Raw genomic sequence first — 13475 nt, forward strand, 5'->3', positions numbered from 1 at the left:
CCTCTGAGTCATGCATTGATGTGACTATTAATAATGCACTGTTATAAAAATCCATCCTTGTAGGAGGAAGGATGCTGTCAAGACCCAAGCAATTTCTTGTTTCCAGTGAAATACAGGTAACATTTGTGTGGTGTTTTCAATTCCTCTTTTCAGGTTGTTTTCCATTTCCACTTTAATAACAGTCTTTATGCCTAAAAATAGCATTTCACTTCTACAATTGGAGTGGCCTTTTAAATTACATGTGGATTAGCACGAAATAAGCAACTTGTTCGATTTATGGTTGACAATAAGTACTGCTGCTCTTGCCAGTTTCAGCTGGTTCCCATTACTTCAAGTTTGCTCATGGGGAAACTGAGGCAGAGGGAAAGAAAACCACTTACTTGGCATTGTCGGCAGGGCAGGCCAGGGTCTGGCTGCAGCGGTGGGGATGCTGCGCTGGTTAGGGGATGCAATCTCTCCTCCTCGGGAACAAAATCTGAGAGTCATGAAAAATATAATGCACTTTATCATTAGCATTTTTTCATTTTTCTGCCCTCCCTTACCCCAAAATAGTGAAAACTATCTCTCTGAAAAGAGATGCTTCTCTTTCGTATTTCAATTCTGGTATTACAAAAACGCCTGTTTCTTTAGAAAGCCATAGTTCGTAATTACTGGACTTTGGTACAGCACCAACAGGACGGTTTTTCCTCAGATTTCACACTTGGTCCAACCGGGACATTTCCTGTTCTAGCTGCCATAAGTATCCCTCTCAATTTTCTACACTTTCCGAAAGCATTTGAATTCAGTGGGGACTACAGCATCAGGTAACACTTGACTTTAATATTAGTAGCTACTTTTTATTCTGGAGTTATCTGGCTTAGTTTAGAGAAGATATTCTCCACGGCGAAGTCCTTGTGCCTTGTTTTGCAATGGACACCTGCAATATTTCAGTATTCCTGTCTGCTTGGACTGCCTCTTCCAAGAACCATGTTAATATTTCCTAAAATACTATAGGAACTACCTAGCAATTTCAGGCAGGATGATTTTCCTGGCCCAGTCTAATAAGTGTCCTGATGCTTGTCCCCAAAAAAGTCAGTGATGCCACAATAAATGCCTAAACCTTTTAAAGAAGAAACACTCCATTCACCCAGCACACCTCTAAGGGCTGAGAGAGCCAGGGAGAAAAGCAAGCTCAGCATTACAGCTGCAAGCTTGCTCGGGCCACTGCTTCTCAGAAATCAACCCCTACCTATGCAGAGAGCTCAGATGTTCTTACTGTAGGGTTCAGGGCTTCAACCTCGAAATAAATGATACCTGCAGAAAGCTCTTAATGTCCTCCACGCTGCAGCCAAATGGTGCAGAGCAATCCGATAACCTACCTGCCACAGTGCCGCAAACGGACGAGCAGGCACCTCGGCGCCGAGGGAAGAAATGGCAGCGCCGCTCCCAAGAGTTCCGAAACCTTCAGTCAAATCAGAAAAGCAAGGAGAGCAGCTTAAAAAAAGAAGAAACTAAAACATTGATTGAATGCTGCATCTTACTTGCCCTGGGATTCTTTTGTGCCATTAGGGTGCATTTTGGTGATGTTTTCTTGCATTTTTTTAACAGAATCACAGAATGGTCACAAAATCACAGAATGGTCGGGGTTGGAAGGGACCTCTGTGGGTCATCTAGTCCAACCCTCCTGCCGAAGCAGGGTCACCTACAGCAGGCTGCACAGGACCTTGTCCAGGCGGGTCTTGAATATCTCCAGAGAAGGAGACTCCACAACCTCCCTGGGCAGCCTGTTCCAGGGCTCCGTCACCCTCAGAGGGAAGAAGTTCTTCCTCATGTTCAGCTGGAACTTCCTCTGCTTCAAGTTTGTGCCCATTGCCCCTTGTCCTGTCGCTGGGCTGTAATCCAACCCGCATGGAGTACATGCGTTGCACATGCAAGCTCTGCTCTGTGCACATGAGGTGAGAAACTGGGATTTCTAGCAGAAGTGCTGCAGACGAGATGAGCTGAGGTCACCAAGCAAGTCCACAGTGACGAGGCAGGTTCAAAGCTGGGAGGCTGGAGTCTGCACATCAGGGTTCAGATCAACAGGGTGTGTGGCTGCCATGGGTATGGCTGCAAGCAAGGACCCAAAATATCACTCCACTGCCCTCCATCCAAAGAAGGAGAGGCCAGGGAACAAGGGGAAAGGGAGCCTGCAGACAAGCATCAAGTTCTTCCTCACGCACAACCTGCCATCAGCTGTAGGGTGGCCCTGCAGGCAGGAGCACAATGCCCACATTTGTCAGGTCTTTGTCCGCTTCTTTGTCTGCTCAGGTCACATTTACCCACGGACATCCTGATATGGCCAGGAAGGGTTGGAAAGGCAGGATCAGCTCCCACTGCTTCTCCTCTTCACCCATGGACCTCAGCTTTGGGCCCCGAGCTGACCATCTAGGGAGTGTAGCAGGTCCAAGCCCCCAGTGCCCGTGTCCTGCAGCCCTCGGAGAACCTCCTCCCTAACTAAGGCAAACGTTCCTTCATTAGAAGTGATACATATTCTCTCAGCAAGGTCATTTTTGTCCAACAAGTGCTTTAATATCAAACAAAACACATGCTTAGAGTTTTCCGTCTGCTTTGCTGACACCCTTGATGAAAGAAAAACTTTTTCTTCCAGCTTTTGAAATGGTTTTCCACCCCCTCGGCAAGACCTTGGGCTAGAGACAGACTGAAAAAAAGAACATATGAATTTTTTTTTCTTCTTCTTTCTTAAAAGATTTTTCTCCTCAAGATTTTTTTTTCACTTGTGATGGACTTCTGTTCTCCAGCTCACTCTAATACCGATCAGTGGCAAGCATGGGCTGCCTGAGACGGTTTTCAAGGCTAACTGGGTGATCTCAGACCCTTTTTTACCGCTAACCTCCCAATCAGTCTGTGACAAAGGCTGTACTTGAAATTGCAATTGGGGAGGACGTGTGGAAAATACACAATCTCATCACCACACTAATATTACTAATCTTCTTTTTAAGTATCCCCTGCCTCGCTTGTAGAAATATGATGTGGATCAGAGCGAGGCAGCGCGCTCCCTGCACCCAGAGGGGTGAACCAACCACCATGCCCAGCCTTGCTGGGCACCACACGACAACCCGGAGTGAGTCCGTCGAGCACAGCCTCCCGGGCACCCGGTGCCAGCAGCAGCCCGGGCACTACGAGGAAAAACTGCCCTAGCTGAAGCAGGGAAGATACCACCCCAGCCCTCCCCACGACTCCCTGCTTTACACTTTGCCTCCGGTGTGATTTAGCAAGTACAGATTATTTTTCGTTATTCAAAAAAAAATTATCAGCAGCGATTAAATATGAAAGGCCATCATGCCAAACAATGCTTCGTAACTCACCCAACAGAAGTGAGGCCCTGCCAGCAGGACTAAAGCAACAGCAGCTTCTGATGGGAAGAGGAGGTTAAAGACATGGAGGAGCCGGTGCCAGGGCAGTAACTGCTCAAACTGGGGCAGCCAGCAGCAGAAGGGATCGCCTGACGGCACGCTCAGCTCCAAGCATTGCCCTAATTCAGACAAGCATGTGCAGATCAACGCTACAGCGGGCTCTGGCATGGCCCACGTGCTCTTTCATCTCCCAGCACACGTCCACTGACAAAGCAGCCTGAGGGCATGTGTGCCACCCGCTTGCAGAGCGTTCGGGCTGTTGCTTTAAAGGGCTGCCAGAAAGCCCCAAAGGCCTCCACACCCCACAGCTACAGCTTGTCGTGGTGACACGGGTGGATAAAAGTCACCTTTAATGACCAGATGCAAGACAGCCTCATAGCGTGCAGCTGCGGTATCTTCTCCTCTGGCTCATCCTGATTTCCATGCAGTGGGATTTGGTTTCTCACCTGTTTTTCATCCCGTGACATCCTGTGTTGTCTGCATCTCCTTCAGGGAGCGGGCCTGGAGGGCCGTGATGAAGAAGAGCTCCTGGGAAGAAAGTGGTTCTTCCCATATTGGCTGAGCCGAGGGCTTGTGGACCTCCTTCTCCCCACCCCACCTTGCATCTGGACCAGCACCGAACCTGCCCAGAAGCTGATTGCCTGCGCTGACGCAAGTGTTAATTTCCACCTATGTTAAATGCTTCTTTGAATAATTTATTGGTTATTTATTCTGCCCGAGAGGAAGGTCAGAACATGCATTTAAATGTAAATGCTCTTCACAAAAGCTACAGAAAAGATCAGTAATTATCCCTGCTTCTCAGCTGGACCAAGTTTTCAAACCAGGCTGATCAGGAAGATCTTCCTGTTTCTCTCAGGTCATCATTTCTGCTGCTTTGCAGAGCATTTCCCAGAACATGCCCGAAGTACATCCCATGTCCCTCAATAACCTGAAGTCAGCAGCATCCCCGTCTCACCACTGCTCTCGTAGAGGTGGAAAGGACTTCTCCACACTGCAGTAAACACCTGACCTACAAAACTTTGAGCTTAAGCCATGCCAACCTTTTTGCCTTCCCCCACCACAAGCTTTCAAATTGCCCTGTTCTGAGTTAGGACTACTGCTGGCTTGCACCATCTTCAAAGAGCGGACACCCAAGGCTCTGTCCCGAATAGACAATTACAAGAACAAACAGGAGGCTAAAAATGATGTGATCTAGCTAACTGCACCTCAACAGACATGGTCACAGTGAAGGACCAGCAGGCCTCCCTGGAGATGGTGTTACTGGAGAAGGTCCCCAGATCAGCTTAGGATTGCGATATGATCAAAGATGCACAAAAACATGACTATTTCATTTTCCAACTTCACCCCTCCAAAAAAAGGACACTTTATTTCCTGTCAAAAATGAAAGGGTCCTCCAAAGTTTTTCCCACTAAAACCCACAGCATTTTCTATTCCTTGAGTGATGACTACATTTTAATCTATTTTTCAGCAAAACTTATTGTATTAGCAAGTTTTGGCAGGACAGTGGGGGAAAGACAGGACCCTAAAACAGCCCACCACTAATGTGAATCACTTTTGCTATCCTGAAAGCAAGGTTTTTCAATAAAAACAAAAGAAGTTTTCTGCTTCTCTGGTCAAATCCTGCCAGCTCCACTTGGGCTGACGACACCAGCGTATACATCTGCAGCACAGATTTCTCCCGGGACTTCTGTAGAAAACCAGATTTGGGTGAGTGTGATCCCTTAAAAAAATTGTTTGTTAAACTTAATAGCATCTACTTTCCTTCTGAAAAAATGTCTGCAGCAAAATGATCCTACTGGGGTCCATACGAAACAGCAGCACCATATAATTAACTGGGATATGGCAGAAATACTGGGGACTTTGGGTGATGATATTGCAGAACTGTTCTCTCACACAGGCAAACAGATCACTGCGTTGTAACAGGAAAGACAAAGGATATTTATTATTACTGTGTTCAAGCAAAGCTTGGTTTAATGCACAGTAGTGAATGGAAACCCGTAAGTGAAATAAAAATCCTCTAATTCACATCCTCACTGTTGAAATTACAGATAAAAGAGTGATCTTGGACGTACAAAAGCCAAGCAAAATAGCAGGATAGATAAAAATAATATATATATATGGCTGAAATCCAAATCACCTCAGACAAAGCCTATTGGATGAAACAGTTTATCATGAAGGAGAGGGGGAGGCTGAATGAAGAGGCCACAGCAGAAGAGGATGAATGATTTTATGGGCTTCGACACTTAATGGTCCAAGTGGAAATGACAGGAAAGTCCCCGATTTTTCAAGGTGACTGGTTTGAGCCGCCTCAAACAGACCCTCTATCACCACTGGCCACTCTCAAAAGTCTCAGTGAGGCACTAGGCACTCTGAAGCTGTCCCCAGAGACCTGTCAAGCAAGCAGGCAGCAGGCCTCCAGGTTTGGCCCCAACCCGAACTCTTCAAGCAAAGGCTGATCTTGGCAAAGTTTCTGCTCTGGAGTTTGAATTCAAAGAGCTCCTTCATGCTTTCCGACCCACGATTAGAAACATTTTCATTCAAGAACTGATTTAATTTTTCTTGTTTAGTCCCAGCTCTTAGGAATCTAGGGTATTTTTTCTAGTAAGTTTCTCCTTTCTGTTTAACTGGGAGAAATTCTACATCTTTGCATGTCATGAAACCAAAGACACCAGCAAAACCCATTCTTACCTGCTGGGAGAACAGACCAGTCTCCCACCCAGTCCTGATCAGAGCCCCAGGCTGTGATTGCTCAAGTGGTGCCCACATTGGTAGTTTTTGGCTTGTATGCCACAAAACCATTAGTGACTTCTGTCCTTTTTGCATCTCCAGCCCCAGCAGTTCGTCCACTGCAATTGCCATGGTGAGGGTGGGCAGGGATGGCCCAGATACTTGCCATAAGGAGGTCCCCAGCCCCAGTCTGACACCTCATATAAGCCAGGCAGCAGCTAAGGGTTCCAAACTTACTCCCAGCTGACCCCTTCTCCTTCAGGGGGAAGCCAAGGCACAGCAGAGCCACCAAGACCCCTGGCAACAGACCCTACTTTGACTCACCACCAGCTTGTCTCTCTCAAAAGAGAAGAGCATTTCTGTAGCATTTAGCTTTCTTTTTAATGTAGCAGACAGCCTCCAGGGCTAAGCGGGAATCAGCCTCGGACTGCACTCTCTGCGTGAAGGTTCTGCAACATGAGGTCCCCCATGCCTTCTCCTTACCTAGGGGCTTTCAGTTATACAGACCTCAAATCCTTGGGTGCTCCGGTACCTTTGGGCAAGGCAGTGGGATTCTTGGGCTCAAACAGCTCAGGCAAAAGACAAAAAAATTCCAGAGCAGTATGATGGAAATCGCTGGAAGGGCCCCCTGGACTCCTCCAGAGCTTGTGAGTGCTAATTGCCAGCAGTCCAATTACATTCATGTCTCTGATAGATTTAATTGCTGAGTTGCTGAAGAGAGAAGTGACCTATTATGGATCATTGTTTACAGCAAATTAGTTCAGAAATTCCCATCTTTCTGCCTGTCATGTTCAGAGGGCAAACTCCCTCAGCTCTGCCACCGAGTCAGCCAAGGACTTCACTGGCTCCAGCACATACAGGCTCCCTCACAAGAAAAAGCCAAGCAAAGACATGTCTAGGGCAGAAACACAAGCCTGCCTGTTCAGCAGAAGAAAGCTCTGAGATGAAAGGGGTCAGAGAGAGAAAGCAATAGCTCAGAAGAAAAAAAAAATGCCCAAGGAAAGAAGCCACAGAGGTTCTGCAGCAGCAGGTGAAGGGGGCTGATGCAAACACACCTACAGCATAGCTCAGGCCAGGTCTGAAGACTCAGACCTGAGCTTAAATGGAGCTGGTGGAGCAGCAGGCAGAGGATGGGTGGGCGGAGGTCCCAGGTGAGGCTGTTCAGGGCACTTAATGCCTATAGGGATAGCTTCAGAGAGAGGATCTTTGCTTCTTGAGGAGTCTCTAAAGGAATGTCCAAGGAGAAAGTTACAGCACTTTCAGGCAGTTTGAAATCTAAGAGTAAATGAAAGGAACGGGGAGGGAGGATCTTCCTTTGTAGGACATATATGCGGCTGGGCTGAAAAGATTCTTAGGAGAATTTTGCATTCTTTCTAAATGGGGTAAAAATTTATTTCTGATAGCTCTAAACTTCCCCACCGAGTCAAGGGGGGCTGCCTATCAGGCAGACTGGAGGCAGGGCTGGTGGTAGCCCTCTCTCCCCTTTGAGACGCTGGTGAGGTCTCTCAGAGGTGCTCTAGCTCAGCGCGGTACTCATACGGGACCTCTTATGGTCTTCTGGAGACAGCGTTGGGTAGTCATGGCCCTCCTGGAAAGCAGGGCTCTCCCCTCCCTGGCTGCAGCAAGGTTGTGTGCTGCTCTCTGGGCTTGGTTGCTATTGTACGTGGATAAACACAACACTAGGACCACATTATCCAGACTGTTACCTAGAGATAAAAAGAATTAAAGCAGGGGAACAGAAGAAGCTCAAAACCAGGCCTGCCCTTGACTTGTGCAATATATTTCAACAGACCCATAAAAAGATCATGGAATTCACTCAAGCATGAATAGTTACAAGCATAAAAGAATGGCGGTATTATATTTATTATTAAAGCCCTTTTAAAGCCCCCTTATTGCAGATGGATTCTGAGCCTCTGGGGAAAGTCAGGGACAGGATATTTAGCAAAAATGTTATTAAAAATAGAAATTGTTTCCCATGACTTAACCTTATTGCCTAGGGCGAAATCACTTAGGTGATGTTATTGGAGAGCATGCAGTTACGAGATCATGATTGCTACGGAAGACTACGCACCAGGCTTCTGGAATAGCCGCAACATTTCTGCTTCCAGGGAAGCAAATTTACCTGCGCGCCCCAGCAGCTGCCTGCAGCCCCCCCCCAAGACTGAGGAAGGCTTTTCCCTGGAGCCCACGTGCCTTTAGCCAACCTACGGTCCCTTCTGCAGCTCTCAGCTGCCAGGAGGTGCTCCGGAGGACGGGAGCCCTCCACGCCGTGCGGTGCAGTGAGCAGAGGGGGCTGTCGGCAGGGCGTGATGAATGCAATTCATCCCATCGTCCCCCGGCAATTTGCCAATCTGTCATCGTTGTGAGTCAAGTTTGCGGCTCCAAGATGCGTCCCTCCTTGGCCTGGAGGGACTTGGGACTGGTGGCCACAGGGTAGCATGCAGGATGGTGCCACGGTTTGCTTGCTGCTTTAGTTCCAGCCCAACGTTAATAATAGAAGGCTTTCCTCCTCAGTTTTCTACAGAACCTGCAAAAAGGTTCAGTTCTGACAAATTGGCATTTTCTGAGAGAAAACCTCCTCTGCCCCACAGCCATGGCCAAAGGCTGCTTGTCAAAGCAGCATCAAGCGTGATCCCCCCTGCAAAGATATCCTGAAGCTCTTTGAGAAATACGGCACCAGAGGCCACGGAAATGCCAGGGGGATTGCTGAGTTGCTCAGATTGTCTCCTGTCCTCTTTCTGGGATACATCTTAAGGAAGACGGGCAGATATCAAACATTCATCACAGGCACTTGTCCCTTCAACAGCTGACACTGGTGCAGCAAAACAGTTTTTGATCACTTGAGCTTAATGTCACTGCAATCATTGCCTGGAATGTAATTTTGTCTGCAGAAAAAAAAGAGGGGAAGGAGGATAAAAAATGAGACTCAAAGGTCTCCGTGCTTCAGAAAAGCTGGCTCTGAAGTTTTGCTGTAAGCATCAGATCTCAGCAAATTCTGTAAACTTCCTCTCCCCGCCCCGACCTGCATTTGGACATTTTCCTCTTACTTAATGATATTCCATCAATTATATAACTTCACAGATACTAGAGATCAGTATTAGGGAGTTCAGCTTCATTATTAGTACGGTTATTGTCCTTTGGAGGCTGAGCTAATGGCCATTTGTCTTCTTCAATTCAATTAACAACAATCCTCTCTGGACACCACACAGGTTGCGTTCAGTGACATGCTGCTACATCCCCTCCTCCATCAGGACATGACCCCCATCTCCGCAGACAAGATCTGGCTTCTCTCTCGCCAGCTGGATGCTATACATTTTAGCAGTGCATCAGAAAATGGCACACTAAATTATCAAAGAACTAAACTGGGCAGGGCTTGAGCCAAGAAAAATCCATTTATCGATGGCCATTCACCCTCTGAAGTGCTTGAGTAGGTTGACAAGACAGAAACATGCCTCTCTTGCCCAGCCAAGGAGACTCTTCCAAGGAGGATAAGGTCACATCTTCCAGCAAAGGATGAAGGGTAGAAACCAAAGGTTGGGGCCAGACTGAGGGAAGAGTTTCAACATTTTTTAAGAAAATGGAGCTTACAGCTGCTCCGGTATGTCAGTGTGACTCTTGTTTATAACTGTGGATTGTGGTACCTTTATTTTCCCCTTAACCACGGCCTCTGCTCTACAAACGCTCTTGTCACTAAGTTGAAGAAGCCTCAAGCAGGAGCTGTTAGAACATGTTCCTCATGACTTTGCTGCCTTCCAGCATGTGAATAATCCCCTCACTCCTATAGAGCAATGGCTTGTCTTTGCACCCGCATCCCTTTCCACTTCCAACTCCATCATGGCTTGCACTATTACCCAGATGTTTGCAGGAGTGGTGCTGGGTGGGTTTTGGAGTGTTTTGGGCTCCCGTGGAGTCAAGGCTGAGATTCTCCTGCTCCACGAGGTCACTGGGACATGAGCCACCGACCTCAGAGGCTTCCATAGCCAGCGACCGAAGCCTTGCAAGCAGCAGGAGATGCGAGGGAGGCTGGCACACCACTCGTAGCTCCCCAGCAAACCTGAGCAAGCTCTTCAGCAGCACGTGGTGTGCGGGGGCCAGAGGGCAGCCTGCTGTCATAAATAAGACACCCTCCGCTCCTGGGATGTGGCGGTTCCAATGGAAAGCATTAATTGCTGGCAAATCGCTCTGGTAGCAATTCAACCTGACAAATGTTTTATTAGAACAAAGCTTACACTGAGAAGGTGTGGGGTCATCTTATAATTTATGGGTGCAGAGAGCACCAGACTCGCTGGGAGCAGGCAGGAAAACCAGCGAGTCTCCTCACCGACAAGAGTCTGGATACCTTCCATGAGAAGAGCTACCAGTGCAGGCAGAAAAGGTGGCTGTGAGCTGCAGAGATGTGTCCCTGTGGGTGAGGCCCTTGCTCTGAAGTCTGCATCGTGCCAGCCGGCAGCTTGGCCACCCAGCTGGTCTGGCTGGCTACTCCCCAGTGATGATACCAGCACCTCACGGCTGGCCTCCCCAAGGCTTGCCTGCTAGAAGGTCCATGAAAAACAAGAGTTGGGTTTGTTAACGTGTTCTTCCACTTTAACAAAAGCAAAATCCTTCCACCCTGCCCCTGGAACAAGCACAGCCCTGCACTGCTGCCACTGTAAATAACAGTGATGGGATCACTGAGACGTAACAAGATTTATCACTTTCTCCCGAAGAATGATTGCTTGCTTGGTGTCCTCAGTAAATAATGCTCTGCCTGCATCATCTGGGGACATCATTAACCCAGGAGACAGTGACACCACTTAACCTTTCACGGGCTCACTCAGCTCCCCTAAGCTGCCCCAGATGTACGGTTACTCAACGAGTCCTTTCAGGGACGAGGTGAGGATGTGATGCCAAAATTCACACATGGGAAGAAGGAACACAGCGCAAGACGTTTGATACCATGCAGGAGGCAGTACTGAGGAGCACCCGTGAGCAGCTCCATACTCCACTGGCATTTGCAGCACAGCCTTTACCAGGAGCCTACAGTAAATCTGGGCTAGTCGGGCCACTTTGGCTTCAGCAAGGTTATGAGGGTAGCAAGTCACAGCCTCCAGCTGCTGGGCACATCAGGCCGTTTCCCAACTCTTATCCATAGCTGTGACCCCCTCACTGGGTTGTAGGCAAGCAGCGCTCTTCCCACCGAGTGCCCGGGATCTCCTTCCTTCCCCACCCACAAGCTCCTCAGTGACTTCTTTCAGGCAGGGCCCAGACAGCCCGATCCCGAGTGAGCCAAGCGTGCAAGACTTTGACTCGTCTGATCCTGCCTCCTCACTATGCTTAATAGCTCCTGACTGCTCCTTCACTATCTCTATCACTGAAATGCTGGATTTATTAATGCATTTTTAATTACCAAAGTCAATCTCCAGGGGAAGGTGTCTTGCATCTTAATGACCTTTGCTTTGAACCTCTGCCAGAGAGCGCTTTATACCGTCAACCTCTATCTGCAGCCAAGTTTCCTGACGACCCTCAACTCATGAGCTGAGCAGCCAGGGCAGGGGACGTAGGTGTGGGTGAGGAACTTGCTAGGTGGACGTAGTCCCAAGTATAGTCCAAGCTGGTGAGAAGTTATAAGACACTCCTTTGAGTATGAACAAGTCAACAGAAAGCTTACAAAGCCTCTGCACAGTTAAAGCAGTGCTGTAGGAAAGGCTTGTCGGAGCACAGCAATGGGGTTCAGATGGTCCCAGGAGCTGGGGAGGTCTGAGCAGAGCTACATGCCCAAAGCATGCTGGGGACAGGCAGGGGACAGGAGCCAGCCCGAATGCACACACCAGCCCTCTTGCTCTCAGGGACAAGGGAAGGACCACTGTTATTTCCCCTTGGAGCCTTGTTCAGGCTGCTTCACAACCCAATTACTCACAGCATCTCTCCAGGAGGTGCCTTTTTGCAAGCCACATCTTTCCAGATCAGCTTGTAGCATTAGGGGCCAGTGTAAGGACCTGTTTTTTCCTCGGAGTTAGTGACATTTTAATCAGCTCTTCCGGACAGAGTTACACATTTAAATGTTACGCTGTTTCCTTCAGATTTCCCCAGGCATTTCATGGTTTCAGCACGGTTTCAGTGTTTTCTGTATTCCTCCAGTTCCAGACCTCATTTCAAACCAGCCGTTACAATTGAGCTGTTCCAAGCGGATCAAGGCCGCAGGAGCCCACGGTCCTTAGCTCCGTGGCAGAATCCATTCCCCACCTCTGGGAGGAGCAAGGGCTGAACCCATCTCCTCCTCTCCCCTGCTTTGGGAGGGGTGGAGGAACTGCCGACAGCTTCGTGGTGTATTACCCCTACAGCTCTACAGACCCATACCTTCCAAACGCTTGCAGCAGTGCTGCGTGCCCGGTGCCAGCTGCTGTTCCCCAGTTTCTGGCTTCTCTGTCACACAAGCTGTTAGTGACGCCATTTGTCTCCATCCTCCTCTGAAAGGCACATCCCAACGGCACACGATTCCCAACAGTGGCTGTTTCCACGCCCTCACCCACACATAGCTTTATCCTCACTAGAAGCGAATAACACGATCTCTAGAGGAGCAGGAGGACCCAGCATGAAAATCCTTTCAGAGGAGAGCAGCAGATGCTAAATATTCCTGCAGCGATTGGTTCGCAGCGCTGCGCTACGTACGCAGGAGGTCTTTATGCTCCACTGAGACTCCTGATGAGCATCCCATCCTCAGCTCCTTTGGATCACCGTGCAGAGACAGAAGCAGCCCAGAACTAAGCAGAGCTGGTGCAAACATCAGCAGTAATGTCTATACCAGAAACATGTGTGAGGCTTGTTCCCACAGCAGGACATGTATTAATCCCTTCCGACTTCTCCACGTACCGACATCCTCCTCCTTCTGGGCAGCAGCCAGATGTGAGTTCACCTTGCTACGGGCCCACGGCCGTCCCTTTGCCGTGCCCCAGGTGCCCAGCACCCCCCAGCCAGACTGACTGCTGCCCAGTAATTCCTCTTGAAGCCTGCTGCAAGGATCGCTTCGCTGCCTTAAGCTGTACTCTGAGGAACCTGGGAAGCAGCTTAAGCAATGTTGCATGAGTCAGTCCTCCCCCTTAGCTCTCCCCTCTGCGAGGAGAAGCGTGAGCCTGCCTGCGACCTCTGGCAAGGTCTCTCGCATGGTCCTGCAGCGCTGCAGCTCCGCTGCAGCAAAGAGCAAAGAGTTTCTGCCCTCCATGTGATGCTACCTCGCTGGCACCTAGTGTTCGCCAAAGCTGGGGCTGCTGCTGAAGCTCAAAATCAGCATTGTCATCCTGCTGCTCCTCCAGGAAACACCTGAGCTGTAAGAAAGTGTTTCCTGAGTTGAGTTCAAGATCTGCGCAGCTCTAAGCG

General features: G+C 48.9%; 1 long non-coding RNA gene across 2 annotated transcripts in view; it reads right to left on the reverse strand.

The window, feature by feature from the left end:
* LOC142361005 (uncharacterized) overlaps positions 1–13475 on the reverse strand; it is a 148267-nt gene that overhangs the window by 1323 nt on the left and 133469 nt on the right. For both annotated transcript variants that reach the window (XR_012763552.1, XR_012763551.1), the window contains 2 exons: positions 1359–1441; positions 381–475 (listed from right to left, as the gene is read on the reverse strand). This is a non-coding gene — a long non-coding RNA (uncharacterized LOC142361005). The remainder of the gene's footprint in view (positions 1–380; positions 476–1358; positions 1442–13475) is intronic.

Source organism: Opisthocomus hoazin, chromosome 4 (assembly GCF_030867145.1).
Source record: "Opisthocomus hoazin isolate bOpiHoa1 chromosome 4, bOpiHoa1.hap1, whole genome shotgun sequence".
NCBI lineage: Eukaryota > Metazoa > Chordata > Aves > Opisthocomiformes > Opisthocomidae > Opisthocomus > Opisthocomus hoazin.